Source organism: Pelobates fuscus, chromosome 9 (assembly GCF_036172605.1).
Source record: "Pelobates fuscus isolate aPelFus1 chromosome 9, aPelFus1.pri, whole genome shotgun sequence".
Classification (NCBI taxonomy): domain Eukaryota; kingdom Metazoa; phylum Chordata; class Amphibia; order Anura; family Pelobatidae; genus Pelobates; species Pelobates fuscus.
Genome location: NC_086325.1, coordinates 85,031,283 through 85,038,150, shown reverse-complemented (window position 1 = coordinate 85,038,150; position 6,868 = coordinate 85,031,283).

Sequence of the window (6,868 nt, the reverse complement as noted above, 5' to 3'; positions counted from 1 at the left end):
ATACATTATCAAACACATCACTCCTGACATCTTCTTCCTAACTCACTTTCCTTCACAGAGATCCCTTCAAGACACTCTGGCTATGAAACGTAGGCAGGTGGTCAGGCTTTATTGTGGCCGTCAAAACACCTACTTGTAGATTCTTGTTGATGTTCCCTTGTAACAGAACTCTTCGCAAAGATCACTTTCAATCCAACTGGGTCTCTCTTTTCAACCGGATCTTGCAGGGATTCTCAGGATCTGGTGTAACTTGCCAAGAATCTGCTGCTGCTGGTTTAACCCTGGAGTGATGAATCCACAGAATCACTTCGGCCACCTTTATAGCTGTTGGGGTAGACAAAAGGACAACATAAGGACCCCTCCACTTTGGCCCCAACGGTACACTGTTCCACTCCTTTATCCAAACTTGGTCTCCTGGATGATAAGAATGGATAGGTGGAAAATATTCACAGGTAACCTATCTTGTACCCATTTGTGTACCTCCTCCATAGTCTTACCCAACTCTACAACCTGCTGCCGGGTAATTCCTTCTCCCAACTGACTCAAATCCCCCCTTAAGTTACTAAGTACGGGAGGTGGACGCCCATACATAATTTCAAAAGGTGAGAGACCCATCCTTCTGGTAGGTGTACTGCGAATGCGCAACAGAGCTATTGGCAAAAGAACATTCCACTTGAGTTGGGTTTCTTGACACATTTTTGCCAATTGGCTCTTAATAGTTCTGTTCATCCTTTCCACTTTCCCAGAACTCTGAGGCCTATATGCCGTATGAAGTTTCCACTTAATACCAAGCATATGAGTCAGTTGTTGTAGGCACTGGTGAACAAAGGCTGGACCATTATCTGATCCTATAGAACATGGTAGTCCATATCGGGGTATTATTTCCCGCAACAGAAATCGCACAACTTCTCCTGCTTTCTCTGTACGAGTGGGACATGCTTCTACCCATCCTGAGTATGTGCACACAGCTACTAGTAGGTAACGATGTCCGCCGGATTTAGGCATTACCGTGTAGTCTATTTGGAGATCGGACATAGGGAGCCCTCCCATGTACTGGACTCCCGGTGGTTTCACTGGACCTTGCCTTGCGTTGTTTTTGGCACATAACACACATCTTCGTACAATGGCTTGAGTCATGTTGGACAATCTTGGTATGTAGAAATGCTTCCTAAGAGATTCTTCCATACTATCTCTCCCGGAATGTTTCCCATTGTGATAGTTCTGGACAATTTCTACAGCTAGCGATGCTGGAATAACTATCCTTCCATCTTCTAACTGATACCAATTATTCTCCAAATATTTTCCAGCTTCAGTCTTTAACCACTCTTCTTCTTGAGCTGTATAAACTGGAGTCCACTGAGACAGAGGGGTTGGTATGAGAGCAGCTATACACTCCACATATTCCTGTTGTCCCGATTCAGCGGCACGCTTGGCTGCATTATCTGCCATCCGATTTCCTTTCACCACATCACCATCACCTTTCAGATGCGCTCGACAATGTATAATACCAACTTCCTTCGGCTTCCATACGGCTTCCAATAGTTGTAATATCTCAGCTGCGTACTTGATTTCTTTACCCTCTGAGTTCAGTAGTCCTCTTTCTTTATACAAGGCTCCATGGGCATGAGTGGTTAAAAACACATACTTTGAGTCCGTATAGATGTTTACCCTCAATCCTTCAGCCAATTGTAACGCTCGTGTGAGTGCGATTAATTCTGCCTTCTGTGCCGATGTTCCTTTTGACAATGGCCGAGCTTCTATCACCTTGTCTATGGTTGTCACTGCGTATCCTGCGTAGCGAATCCCTTCTTTCACGTAACTACTGCCGTCCGTATAGTACTGGACATCGGGGTTCTGGATGGAAAAATCACGAAGGTCCGGTCTGCTTGAGAACACTTCATCCATCACCTCCAGGCAATCCTGTTGACTCTCAGTAGGTTGTGGCAAAAGGGTAGCTGGGTTCAAAGTATTGACAGTTTCAAGATGCACTCTCGGGTTCTCACATAACATGGCTTGATACTTAGTCATACGGCTATTGCTAAACCAATGATTGCCTTTATAGTCTAGCAACGTCTGTACTGCATGCGGGACTCGCACGTAGAGTTCCTGACCCAGAGTGAGCTTGTCAGCTTCGGCTACCAGCAGGGCGGCGGCAGCTACGGCTCTTAGACAAGGTGGAAGACCACTGGCCACTGCATCCAGTTGTTTAGACATATATGCAACAGGTCGTTGCCATGATCCCAAGTACTGTGTCAGTACTCCCACAGCCATCCTTCTTTGCTCGTGTACATATAAGTAGAATGGACGTGTATGATCAGGTAGACCTAATGCTGGGGCGCTCATCAATGCCTTCTTAACATCCTCAAATGCCTTCTGCTGTTCGATGGTCCACAGGAAGGGATCGTGTTCTGTGCCTTTTATAGCTGCATAAAGGGGTTTCGCCAATATCGCATAACTGGGAATCCATATCCTGCAGAAGCCTGCTGCCCCCAAGAACTCTTGCACTTGTCTTCTATTCTTGGGTGTTGGTATTTGGCATACAGCTTCTTTTCTCTCAGGCCCCATTATCCTTTGACCTTCAGAGATATGGAATCCCAGATACTTGACAGTTAGCTGACACAACTGAGCTTTCTTCCTGGACACCTTGTATCCTGCCTTCCAAAGAATGTGCAGTAGATCATATGTTGCTTGCTGACATATCTCTTTTGTAACTGCCGCTATCAACAAATCATCTACGTATTGTAGTAGTACACATTCTCCTGGGATGGACTTGAAGTCTAGTAAGTCCTGACTTAATGCTGATCCAAATTGGGTAGGTGAATTTTTAAACCCTTGGGGCAATCTTGTCCAAGTCATCTGGCGTTTCGAGCCCGTTACAGCATTTTCCCATTGGAATGCAAAGATACACTGGCTTTCTGTAGCAATTCGTAGGCAAAAGAAGGCATCTTTAAGGTCCAAAACTGTAAAATAAGTATCCCCACCCGGAATTAAGGCAAGCAGGTTATATGGATTGGGCACAACTGGATGTATACTTACTACCGCATCATTGACTGCTCTCAAGTCCTGCACAGGGCGATACTCATCTGTCCCAGGCTTTTGAACAGGCAACAATGGGGTGTTCCAGGGGGAAGTACAGAATTTTAGGATACCATACCTTATGAACTTATCCAAATAAGACTGTATGTTCTTCTTTGCCTTTTGGGGAATATGGTATTGTCTTAGGCTCACTGGATAAACCCCAAGTTTTAGTTCAATCCGTATAGGTGGGATATTGCGAGCAAGTCCTGGTGGGTTACTCTCTGCCCACACTCCTGGTATATTAAACAAGGATTCATCACTCCTAGGGTTTTGGCTGGTCAACACTGTATAAAGTCGCCACTCTTCTTCTTTCGGTATTGATATTGACATTATACCTGAGGGTCCATTAAACTTCAAGGATATCGTTCCGTTAGGCAGAAATGTTATCTGTGCTTGTAACTTCGATAAAAAATCTCGTCCTAGAAGTTGGACTGGACATTCAGGCATGTAAAGGAACTGATGTTTTACTACGTGGCCTCCCAGTGTACAGAGTCGACTTTTAAGAACCGGTTTAGCAGCACTCCTCACAGTTGCTCCTATTACAGTGATAGTTCTTCCTGAAGGAGGAGCGACTAGGTTAGTCACCACAGAATGTTCAGCACCAGTGTTGATCATGAAAGAACTCCTTTTTCCCCCTATTGCTACATTGACCATAGGCTCCGCTCGGCCAAGGGGGATGGAGCCCGGTCGGTATCAATAGTCCTCCATGACAGTGTCAGCCAAACCCACAAAGTCTCTATCTTCTCTTTCTTGGGGTCTCTGCGCTGCTGGGTAATACCTATCCCCATGAGGGTGATGTATACACTCGTGAATGTATACTTGCCCAATAAACACCCAACCAGAAAATTAATTAAGATTTTGAGACTGGTTGAACAGGTAAAAAAAAGGAAAAGTAATAGTGGCTGGGGATTTCAATTGTATACTTGACCCCACTATGGATAAACAACTGAGTGTAAATCAAAAAATTAATCAAAACTTGGTAAAGCAGGCTAAAGAAATTAATAAAACAGTTAATAAATTTGATTTCATTGACTGCTGGAGATTGATGCATCCCAACGATAAAAATTATACTCACAGATCTGCCCCCCACGGCTCAGCGGCAAGAATTGATTTGATACTTGGAAATATAAACTTTTCTAAATGTTTGACCTCAGTTAAGATAATAGGTAATACATGGTCGGATCATGATCTAATACTAGCTGAAGTTGCGGAAGATATAAAAAAAAATTCCTCTATTATGGAGACTACATGATTGTCTCTTAGAAGAAAAGAAAAATATAGAATATATGACTAATTTGATTGAATTATTTTTTAAAGAAAATATAACTGAAGAGATTACTAAAGAATGTCTTTGGTGTACATTTAAAACAGTAATAAGAGGGTACTGAATCAAGTTGGCAAGTCAACAAAAAATAAAAAGAGAGGTTAATATATCAGACATGTATATGGAATATTATAATTTATCAACTTTGAATAAAAGCAATTTCTCAATAGAAAGACTGAAAAAGATCAAGACATGTGAAACAAATATAAATAAGTTAATTGAGGCCAGAATTCAACGAAATCTTAAAAAATTTAAAATAAAATTTTATTATAAAAACAATAAAGTAGATTCTATGTTAACAAATAGACTAAAAAAACAAAATTTAGAAAGAAAAATGTATAAGATAATTGTAGGAGGTGAGAATATTATAAAATCGGAGGATATAGCCGAGGCCTTTAAGAAATTCTATGGCAAATTATATAATTTACACTTAAACCCTCCAATAACAGTTATGGAAAGATACTTATCAAAGATAAAAATGCCAAAAATCTCAATAGATCAAAAAAGGAATTTGAATAAACCTTTTACTACAGAAGAACTAGAATGGGCAATTAAGAACTTAGCGAAAAATAAGGCTCCGGGCCCTGACGGGTACACTAATCAATTTTATAAGAACTTTAAATCTCAAATTATTCCAGTGTTAACAGACACATTTAATGAAATATCAAACATAGGCCATGCTTCTATAGACTTTTTAAGAGCACACATTACTCCAATACTAAAACCGGGTAAATCCCCGACAGAATTTTCAAATTATCGTCCAATATCACTAATAAATGCCAACGTAAAACTCTATTCAGCAATTTTGGCAAATAGACTTCAACTAGTAATGCCAGAAATTATACACAAAGACCAGATAGGTTTTGTGGCTGGGAGACAATCTAATAACAACACTAGAAGAATGATAGAGATTTTGGATTGGGCCCAAAAAAGTGGGATACCCCAGCTGACCCTGTCCATTGATGCCGAAAAGGCGTTCAACAGGGTCAGCTGGGATTTCCTAAAACAAACTATGCTAAAAATGGGTTTTGAAGGTTGGTTTACGGGGGCAATGGAGGCCCTTTATTCAGTACCGTCAGCCAGAATTGTAGGCAGAGACTTAAGATCTGAATGGTTTAAAATTCTTAACGGCACGAGACAGGGCTGTCCACTCTCTCCGCTGTTATATGTTATTTCAGTGGAACCCTTGGCATGCAGTATTAGACAAAATATAGGTATAAAAGGAATTAATATTCCAAATGAGCAACTTAAAATCTGTCTCTATGCAGATGACGTTATATTGACCATTACAGACCCAGAAAACTCGCTAACACTGTTATTACAAGAGATAGCACAATATGGTGAGGTCTCCAACTTTAAAATGAATATCAATAAAACTTTAGCCCTAACTACAAATATAGACAAACTACAGTTACATAGGTTAAGACAAAATTACCAATTTAACTGGTCAATTACACAGCTACCATACTTAGGCATTTTGTTAACATCTGATGTTGACCGTTTAATGGAAATTAATTTTTTGAATCAACTAAAAGAAATGAATAGACTGCTTAAGGAATGGAGGCTCTATGAAATTTCATGGTGGGGCCGAATAAATACGATTAGGGCCTATATAGTCCCAAAATGGATCTATCTGTTCCGCATGATCCCTCTTAAGATCTCAATTAATTGGTTAAATTTAATACAGAAAGGTTTTACAGATTTTATATGGAGGTGCAAGAAACCCAGAATCAATTCATTAACATTAGCGAATAAAACTCACCGGGGAGGCTTGGGATACCCATTAATAATAAATACCTATCAAGCAATTATGATGTCACATGCCCTAAATATACAAGCTATAGATTGCAAAGAACAAGCCTGGTATAAATTAGAACTATATAGAGAGGAGTTGCCAAATTTAGAAACATTACTCTGGGCCAAAATAGATAAAAGGGCTCGCTTACCAGAACCCAAAAGTAAGATTATTTCACAAACAATAAATGAATGGTATATTATAAAAAAAAACTTGGGAATAGCGGATTTAATCCCAGACACTATATCTTTGAAATTGGTAGAAAATATTATGGATGATATTAACATGGAAAACTGGTATAACAAATTCGATACCTGTATTAAAGATTTATATAGAAACGATCAGATAGAAGACTACCCGACCTTAAGAACAAAATTAGCCCTACCCCCTAGAGAAATTTTTAGTTATTTAAGCATTAAAAGCTTCCTAAAGGGGGGGGCGGGGCCTGACCGCTGAGCCGACCGGTCGCACTATGCAGGAGCTCCGTGTTAAATCCTGAATACAAGCACTGTCCTATCTCTATCGCACACCGAGCCCCTTAATCTGATACAGCAGAGCAGCGGTGGCACCCGGGGACTTACCGGGCCGATCCACCGGACTCCGAGAGGCACTCTGTAGCGGACATTGTACTGCGGCCTACACGGGCGTTCTGGCGTGGGAGAGGCGGCCGA